At 42.2% G+C, this 8755-nt stretch overlaps 1 long non-coding RNA gene across 1 annotated transcript in view; it reads left to right on the top strand.

The window, feature by feature from the left end:
* Positions 1-5661, top strand: part of LOC149917483 (uncharacterized) — a 9921-nt gene extending 4260 nt beyond the window's left edge. The window contains exons 2-3 of the long non-coding RNA XR_016467469.1: positions 2675-2798; positions 5527-5661. This is a non-coding gene — a long non-coding RNA (uncharacterized LOC149917483). The remainder of the gene's footprint in view (positions 1-2674; positions 2799-5526) is intronic.
* The last annotated feature ends 3094 nt before the right edge of the window (positions 5662-8755 follow it).

Raw genomic sequence — 8755 nt, 5'->3', positions numbered from 1 at the left:
ATGGCACTTTTGCTGATTCTCTTCCAGAGGGCAGAGTCTTGGGTATTAGGGGAAATAGAGCAAGTCTTTTCTAGTTCTGTCTTCTCTGGTACAACTCTGTCAAAAAACAGCTACAACTTGAAAAAAAAGCAATTTTTTTCTGGAAAAATGGACTGGATATCAGATCAATGTACGTGAAACTGGTCTGAAGGGAACAACAGCCTGTTCCCAGGTTATTTACTCTTTTATATTGCTACTTACCTCAGCTCACAGAAATGGCTGGCACTTTGAAGCAAGTGCAAAATGTTCGTTCCTGCCCTAAGAATCTTCCAGTTTCACTTGTGCTAATTATTATTGCTTGAGCATATGACTCTTCATGCATTTAAAGATTCATTAAGAATTAATTTTCAGAATGCTATAGCCTGAGAGAAACAGACAGATAGGTCGAGACAGCTTCACATGTGTAATGTCTATCATAAAAAAGAGTTTTAGAATTACTTCTCACTCACTGTATTTGTTCCTACTGTGGGAGCTCCCCCAGAGCAAGGCTTGCCAAAGGCAGGAGAAATAAATTTTTCTGGGGAAGGGAAGGAGCTGAAAGGAAGGATCTGTGTTGCTATTAATACTTGCGACTCAGCTAGAATAAAGTGTTCATATGAACGGTGTGTGCCGCTAGATATCAGAATTTATAGTACTCCACCTGTATAGTATATTCAATAGCAGGCACATTAAAAGGATTTAGAGCAGAAGAAGGAATCACTTCACTTGAAATACCACAACCAGGTTTCGTTGCTATAGCATCCACCTATTTTATTCTATTAAGGATTTCATGCCATTTTCATTGTAATGGTGTCTGATGTCTTTATGTTTCTTATTTTTGGTTTGGCCTTTCTCAGCTTTTGCCTCCCTGGTGAAAGTAGAAGCTTAATCTTGCACTCTCTGCTGGGTTGACCAGCAACCTGATTAACTCTCAGACCCCTTAGATTCTTAAATGTCATGATGAAACTCCCCAGATCTTAAAATTGACCAACTGCTGGTCTGGGACTTGGGAGAAAGCGTACTTGTGACAAAGCTCACAGTTGTTACAGTGGGGCCAGGATAACATCCAAAAATACTGAGCTGCAGTCATTAAGAGGGTAAATACACAGCCCAGTGCTCAGTGCTTTAAAATGTCTCTAGAGACCTCTCAAAATTGAGGAACAAATCAATGACATAGCTTCCCACCTTCCATGCTCATTTTACTCTCTACCATTTCTTTGTTGACAACCTAAGATGTGTTATTTGCTAGAGTTGTTCACTATCAACAATCAGAGATCTTACTCTGCAATCCATACAATAACATGCATGCCATTGCAATAATGACAATAGTGAACAGCAAATCACATATGCATTTTCAAGGGAATGTGGAAGCCAAGGCACCGCAGTGATTGAATGGCGCAGAGCAGGTGGGAAACACCATTTTCCCATACAAACATGGAAAAATTACACCTGGAAGTTTGCCTTCACTGCCTTTTTATCAGAAAGAAGCAGACAACATGGAAGGTGTTCAGAGAGAGCAACAAAAAATGATTGAAGGGCTGGAGGGAAACTGCTGGGCATGTCAGCAAGGCATGAAAACTAAATGTGTATAGTTTATGTAAGCAATCTTTAAGGAGAGGACATGATGACATAAAGAATAAATATAAAGGAGGGAGGGGGACTGTTTGACTTGGTAGAAAGGATTACAGTTAAAATGGAAGATGTGCAAGTGAGGAAGGGAAGGCCTTATGAGGAAAATTTTCCAGAGAATGAGAGCTACAGGACCATAGAGCAGCCCTCTAAATGAATTGGTGGAAGCTCCATCTCTGGAGACATTTAAATCTGGACTGTACAGAGCATTAGAAAATATAAAAATACACTGTAGGGAACAATCCTGCGCTGTCAGGGGATGGACTAGATGACTTAATGCATCTTTTCCATTTCTAATTTCGATGATTCTATGGCTCATTAATTGCATATCATACAAATGCAGTAAAATTTGATGGGAATTAAAAAAAAGAACCCATACTGTGGGAAGGCTGCCAGACTGAGTGTAGACAATTTCATATTCCTTAAAACACGGGAGACAAGTACATCTCTCTTTAGGGTTGCTGTTATTATTCTTTAAGTTATTCTATTCACATTTTCCTTTAGGATATTTGTGTTGCATGTAACCAAGCACAGGACAGGTGGTTGTTTCCAGTGAGCAAGTCATGTGAACTGATGCTTTGTGCTGCTTCCTTAGGAACATGAAAATGTAGTTTTCTACATAGATGTACTGGGGCGAAGTTACATGATAACCTCACTTGGCAGCATTTATGTTATACAGGGCTCAACCTGTTTCTGTGGAAATACATGACGGAACTTTGAGTGACTTCTACGGTTGGGGGACGTGCTCCTAAACACCACACTGCTGGGAGGTCTCTGAATCAGGAGCCCACCTAGTAAATTCGGCAGAAGTTTATCAGTGAGTGGACAGCAACGTTCTGAGAAAGACTGGCATTATTTTCTGAAAATCTTTAAGCAGATGCAGGTGCTTGATCTGTTCAAATGAAATCATTATGTGACTGAAGCCAACTTTTCCCAAGCATGTCACCTTGAGTGAGAGACTCGTACAACATGCTGCTTCTCCTTCAGCCCTTTCAGCACGATGATCTACATCCTGTGTTTCATGCAGGATGTTGCAGAGGTGTCCTGCCTCAGACCAGGTATACCCAAGCAGCAGAGCACTGCAGCCTTCCATTCAGTGCTGGATGGTGTGATGAACCTGGAGGAGAGACCACAGCTTTGGATGTCAGCTGGTGATGTACCACATCTCTTGACCTGTGGTTGACCATGTGATGGTTTAAATGTGTGAGAAATGATTCTTGAAAACTGTGTGTCCCTGTGAGCTTTGGGAGTACGAGGCTGTGGCCAAGGTCTTGACCCAGCTGAAGTCTTTGGCTCTCAGACTCTGCCTTGATGAACTTGTACTAGGCAGCGCTCATGTTGGGCTTTTTTTACCTACTTGTCTAGAACAGTATAATAATATTTAAAGAGCAGCACAGTTGGTTGCAGCTGGCCAGTAACTCAGCTTTATGGTGTCTTAGCAGAAAATTGAGTGAGGCAGGGAATCAGGGTGTACTAGCACATATACATAATGTATTTCATTTCACTAGCTGCTCACTAAACACAAACCACATCTTTTTCTTCCTGTCTAAACATGCTGCTATGGAAAGTTAAGTCATGTCCTCTTGATTTCTAACCCCAGTCTGTTAACTGGCTCTGTCCTGAGCTGTCTCCCTGACCATATAAATGGCAAAACACCGAGTAAATCAATTTGTGTTTCCATTTGAACTTCTTGTTACAGATGTTCATTTGTTTTTAAGAACTGCTCTAACTTCTTCAATAGGCTAATGGTGAGGCTCTTTTCTCTCCAAAGAGCTCTATAATAATTAGCTCATCCTGAACCCTTGGGTAGCATACCACGACGGCATCATTTTCCCTGAGTCTCCCATGATATTTTTTGTCTCTGATCAAATCACATACTAATAACAACTTTTTACATAAGATGACCTCAGAAAAATCAACCGAAAGAAGTATAAGCTTATTCAGGAGAGTTCTTCTCAATGCAGGACTGATAAACAAAGAGGAAATGCATCTGATGCAACTGTGGGGTGTTCATACTGTCTGGATGGGGCAGGTAACTATTGCCTTTTCAGATCAAATGCTGTAGGAAGGAGGGAGTTGTAACAATTTTAGCAAATGTAGGAACTAGCTTGTAGGATGAGGTAAACCCTAAACAGCCTGAGACCAGGAAGAGATGAAACTTCCTCTGTAGCTATTCAGCTGAAAGAAGAATAAAGAGAGAAGAACGTGACCTATATGCACAGTCTGTGAGACCAATATCTGCATCTGATAAAAAAGAGACTTAGAAAAAGTAATAACATTAATGCAGATGTAGAACTGTCATATTTAATTTATAATGGGCAGACAATTCCAGGCAATCACTCCCACAGCTCTCATAACTCAGACACATTGCATATATGCATGTGTGTGCCGCATTTATATGGGGATGTGTGTATTGCATATAGATATGCAAAAAACTCATTATCACATACAGTAACAGTAAATATTTGATGGGCTCCCTCTTTAAGTCCTAGTCCCTAGTGAAGCCCTTGCAGCTCCCCCAGGAAAGCACAAGCCTGGTGAACACTGCCCCACCAATGGGCAAGACCCCAGATAAGCTCTGGCTGGACTCTGCCTGGTTGTTTTTGTTTTTTTTTTCTAAAACTGCATTATCTCCTTTCATATCATTAACAAATTAAAGAAAAAAAAAAAAAAAAAGCTAATGACAAAGCTTAATGCTACTTGTTAGCTGTCCTTGCTGTCTGTCCACAATCACTTGATGGGAAGTGTCTGTTTTCCTGTGGAGCCTGACCCAGCTCTGATTCCATGAATCCGAGTTGATTTAGCTCCCTGTGCTCACATGCTGTCTCACTCCAGCAGGAGTCTTATAAGGATTAATGGACTACTGCATGTGGATGAGGGTGGGGGAATCACATTTTCACTGAATGCGGGTATGTTTCAGATTCATCTGGCCCATGGACAGCATTGCTCATGCTGAGCTTATCTAGTTCAGAAAGAGTCTTCTGGTTTTCTGACTCCTTTCTTGTCAAATGGAAACCAATCAATTCTCAGAGGGTGTTGAACTGAAACCAAAAAGCCAGTTTAAAATGTATCTCGCTAGAAATTGGCAAGCCTATCTACCTGCTCCACATCAGTGCCTCTCTGCTCAAGTACTGTCTTTACTTGGCAGCAACACAAGATGGAATAAAAACAAGCAGTACTTCCCAGATTTCTGCCTGCTTAAATTTACATACAAGATTAAATGATTTTTTGTCTTGTTATTATACCCCCTGGGTTCCTACAGTACAGGTTGTTTTATGCATAAATCATTTATGGCTGACATGTTGCCTATAATTTTCTCCAGAAACTGGTAATTTCTCAGTGCAGTAAATCTGCTATAATTTATAGCAGCAAACACCTTGGAGTTGCCGAGCTGACATTCCTCACTCATGGTTCTGATTTGTCACATGCTGCTGTCTGCTCTGAAGCCATTGCTGCATTTCATTTTCAGACAAAAATTAGGCAGGGAGCCAGAGAGACCCCACCAACTTTTTTTGCAGAATGTTGTGGCAGCAGGCAGGCAGTAGGATGCTTGCTTTTGCTTTTATTTGGGAATTTTATTTGATGATGGAGTCGAGGAGATGTAGCCATCCCACAGCAGTTAACCTTTTTTATTTGCTGCAGTTCAACTCATTAATTAAAAGCAAAAAATTTCCTGTGTGCCATGGATGAAGTTTTTCTGAGGAGATTAATAACTTTCTCAGTCACATGTGGTCAAGCTCTATTTACTTTCTGCTGTATTTCAGACTGCTCTGGGGCTTTTTTGGGTGCTAGCTTGTCAAAAAAGACACGCTTTACACTGGTAGACTTTCATGCCAAGCCTAAAGATGCTCAGCTGTGCTTTCTTTGTGTCATTTGCAGTGCGTGATGCCCAGGGTCTGCGTGCACAGCTTTGGGACTTGGAAAGGTGTGCACAGACAACAAACAACAAACAACAAACTCCTGGATGAAGGAGAAGAGTGATGGTGCTCCTTTATATGCTTTAGAAGTGCAAAAGCCAGCCATGGTGAACCAGGATGTGAATTTGTAGCTAATCAGCTGCTCGAAGTTGACCATCCTCCAGTGGGGCCACACACTCTGCTCAGTGTGGAGCTGGGGACAAAGATAGGCCCCAGGGGGCAGCGCCTGTCCCCAGCTCGCCTCCGGGTGACACCTTCATCTGTCCAACCTCTGGGCAACCATCAAAATCCTCTCACCAGGCCCTGGTGGCAGCTCTCCCTGCTGCTCCCCTCCGGTGGGATGGGAACCCCAACCTCAGCCCCCTGCTTTCCTCAAACACCGCAGACTGGCACAGCCTGGATTGTTTAGTCTGGCAAGGGGAGGGCAGAGGAGAGATAGGACCACTCTTTATAAATATATTGGGGATAAATGGCAGGGAGTAAGAAGGAATATTTTCAATTCTTATTTTCAGAGTTAGGGCAGTGTTTGGCAGAAGAACAAATGGTCATACACCGGGCACCAATGAATTTAGGCTGGAAATGAGAAGCAATCCCTAATCACCAGAGCAGAGAGGCCTGGAACAGAGTTCCTATGGAGGAGCAGGGGTCCAGAGCATGCTGCTGTCAGATCGGTGGCAGACGGCCACCTGAGAGGCCTGAGTGACGTGCTCAATCTGGGAAGGTTCCAGTGGGACAGTGCAGGCATCCTGTCCTGTCCTGTCACTTCAAGGACCCTCCACACCCCCCTACTTCCCCAGGATAGGAGAGATGCTCCTAAATCACTGCTGCCCTGAGCACCCAGAGGCATCAGTCTTCTCCAGTGGGGCCAGTCTCTGCCTCATATTCACACAAGCTCTCAGCCTGTTTGGATCCAGCCCAAATGGGAGACAAGGCTTGCAGCCCACAGAAGCCAGCAGGACCTAGAGATACTTCCAAGATATTGTGAATCCTCATTCCTTACTGCCAATGCCAACGACCCAAGTTTTCATCTCTTATTTATTCCTAAATCATAACTATTTACTTTTGCAAACACAGGCTCAAGTTTTAAATATGTTCAGGCTCTTGATGAAGTAAAGCAGCACATGTGAGCCATTTGGGAGCTTATTTTTCATTAGTAAAGATTTTCCTTGTGTGTAGAAATAATGTTAGGAAAATAAGCTTCTTTTTAAAGATGACTGATGTGTTTCAGTCGATTTTTCAAATGCATTTGAGGAGAGCATATTGACAAAGAAAATAAGAATAAAAAGAAAAAAAAAGAGAGAAAAATGAGAAAACACATGGAGAATCCAGATAAAAGGTCACTAACTATTAGTAGCAAAATTCCTGGGGTCACAAATCACAATATTTTAATCAATAGAACTTCTGGTTTGCAATTAGGACTGTTCAAAGAAATTGAATAGCATTTAACTGAATATTTAATACGGACTAAAATTGCTGCTCAAGTGCAATTAGTTTAGCAGCACTGGACAGTCTTGCGTCTGTCATTGCAGATCCACAGGCTTGAAATTCAGAAATGAAAATGCAAGTAAGGTTTATACATGCAAAAATCATCTGGTAGGTATCACTAAATGTTTTCATTCAGGTAAATGTGTAAACACAGAGCACAACACTAGAGAGTCATTTCTCACTGTTTTCCTTCCCTCAGGGAAATGGTAGGCGAAATATCTTCTTGACTAGGCCAGTGCTGGTAAAATATTTACATCTGGACAAGACTTGGCTCTCCCTTCCCCACTCCATAACCCTCAAGGCTGGAGAGAGCCCATGGCCCTTGCTGCCACCACCAGTGACAGTCCCCCTGGGACCTCATTGTCTCGATCTCCTGCGAGGCTCTGAAGTTTGACTTAGCAACTCTCAACATTCCTAGTGCCATTTGACTGTTTACCATCCCATCCACCACATGCAAACCCTTCAAAATGTCAAACATCACAGATTAAAATAAAATACAGTGATCATGGGATATGTGACTCCCAAGGCAGCTGTGACAAAAATGCATCCTCAATCACATATCCTCTGTTCAAAGAGGGAGCCGTGAGGGAAAGATCATGTTTTCACCATGCATTTTCAGATCAGGCATTTTTCTCAGGTCTATTCTTGGAACGTGTTTAAAGAAAACTTCTTTCCCTCACCCATTTGGAAAATGTTTTACATTCCAGCGTCAAAACTAAGATCACCACATACTCTCTCTCTAGGGCTCTGCAATAAATGTCATGAGGAAAAGGCTAAGGAGTGTGAGGCTTTGACTTGGGCTCTTTCAGACACTAGCTTGATTTTCAGTTGTTTACCGTGACTGCTAGACATTGAACTCTGGACATCCTTCTCCTCTGTTTCTTTCAACAGATTTCATGCCAAATTCTTTTCAGGAATGTGAGTATAAATCTGAAGAAATTCCCTGGGGTGATCAGGACCACTGCAGACTTGCACTTCTAAATAAGAGCAGTGTACAACCCTTGTGCTTACAAAGTTGGCATGAGCCTAGACTTTATTTTTCCTCCCGTGTTTCCAAATTGTGGTCTCAACTCAGTTTATACTGGATGATTTTCATCCTCTAAGGTTCCAAGAAGTAAAGCACATTTGTGAAGGCATGCCTGAGATTACCAGAAAATAAGAGATGCAACTGCAGGCTGCTGATCTGCTCTTTGACACTTCCATGGAGTTGCTTTTGGTGTGGCTGTCTCCAGGCCACTTGTCTAAGAAGATCCTGGGCCTGCATTGCTTTAGATATACTGTTCAAGCATGTGTTAATTCTCATCTTACACATCGTTTTGAAAGCGTGATTTCACATTTCTACTGCTAAAAATGGCCCAATTCAGAAGGGTACATTTGCGTTTTGATTGTGTATACGCCACTGGAGATGCCTAGGACACCTGTAACACCTGCTTGTGTAATGGTGGGTACTGTTTAAAGAAGAATTTCAGGCAGTGGGATGTAATTTCTTTTCACATTCAGAGATGTGATTCTAGAGCAAAGCTGTTATGAACTACGATGAAGATCCTGATTAATCTGTGCTCCTCTTCTCTTTACATGAATTTGGCATGTCTTACTCATGTGTGAGCTGTGAGTGAGTGTGCATTCACCTCCACTCCTGACAGAGAGCCAAGATGGTGCAGGGTCTTATGGCACCAACTCTACCCTGAAAAATGGAAGAAAAAGTG

This window comes from Phasianus colchicus, chromosome 6 (genome assembly GCF_987193195.1).
Source record: "Phasianus colchicus chromosome 6, bPhaCol1.hap1.1, whole genome shotgun sequence".
NCBI lineage: Eukaryota > Metazoa > Chordata > Aves > Galliformes > Phasianidae > Phasianus > Phasianus colchicus.
This window is presented reverse-complemented; position numbering and strand designations above follow the sequence as displayed.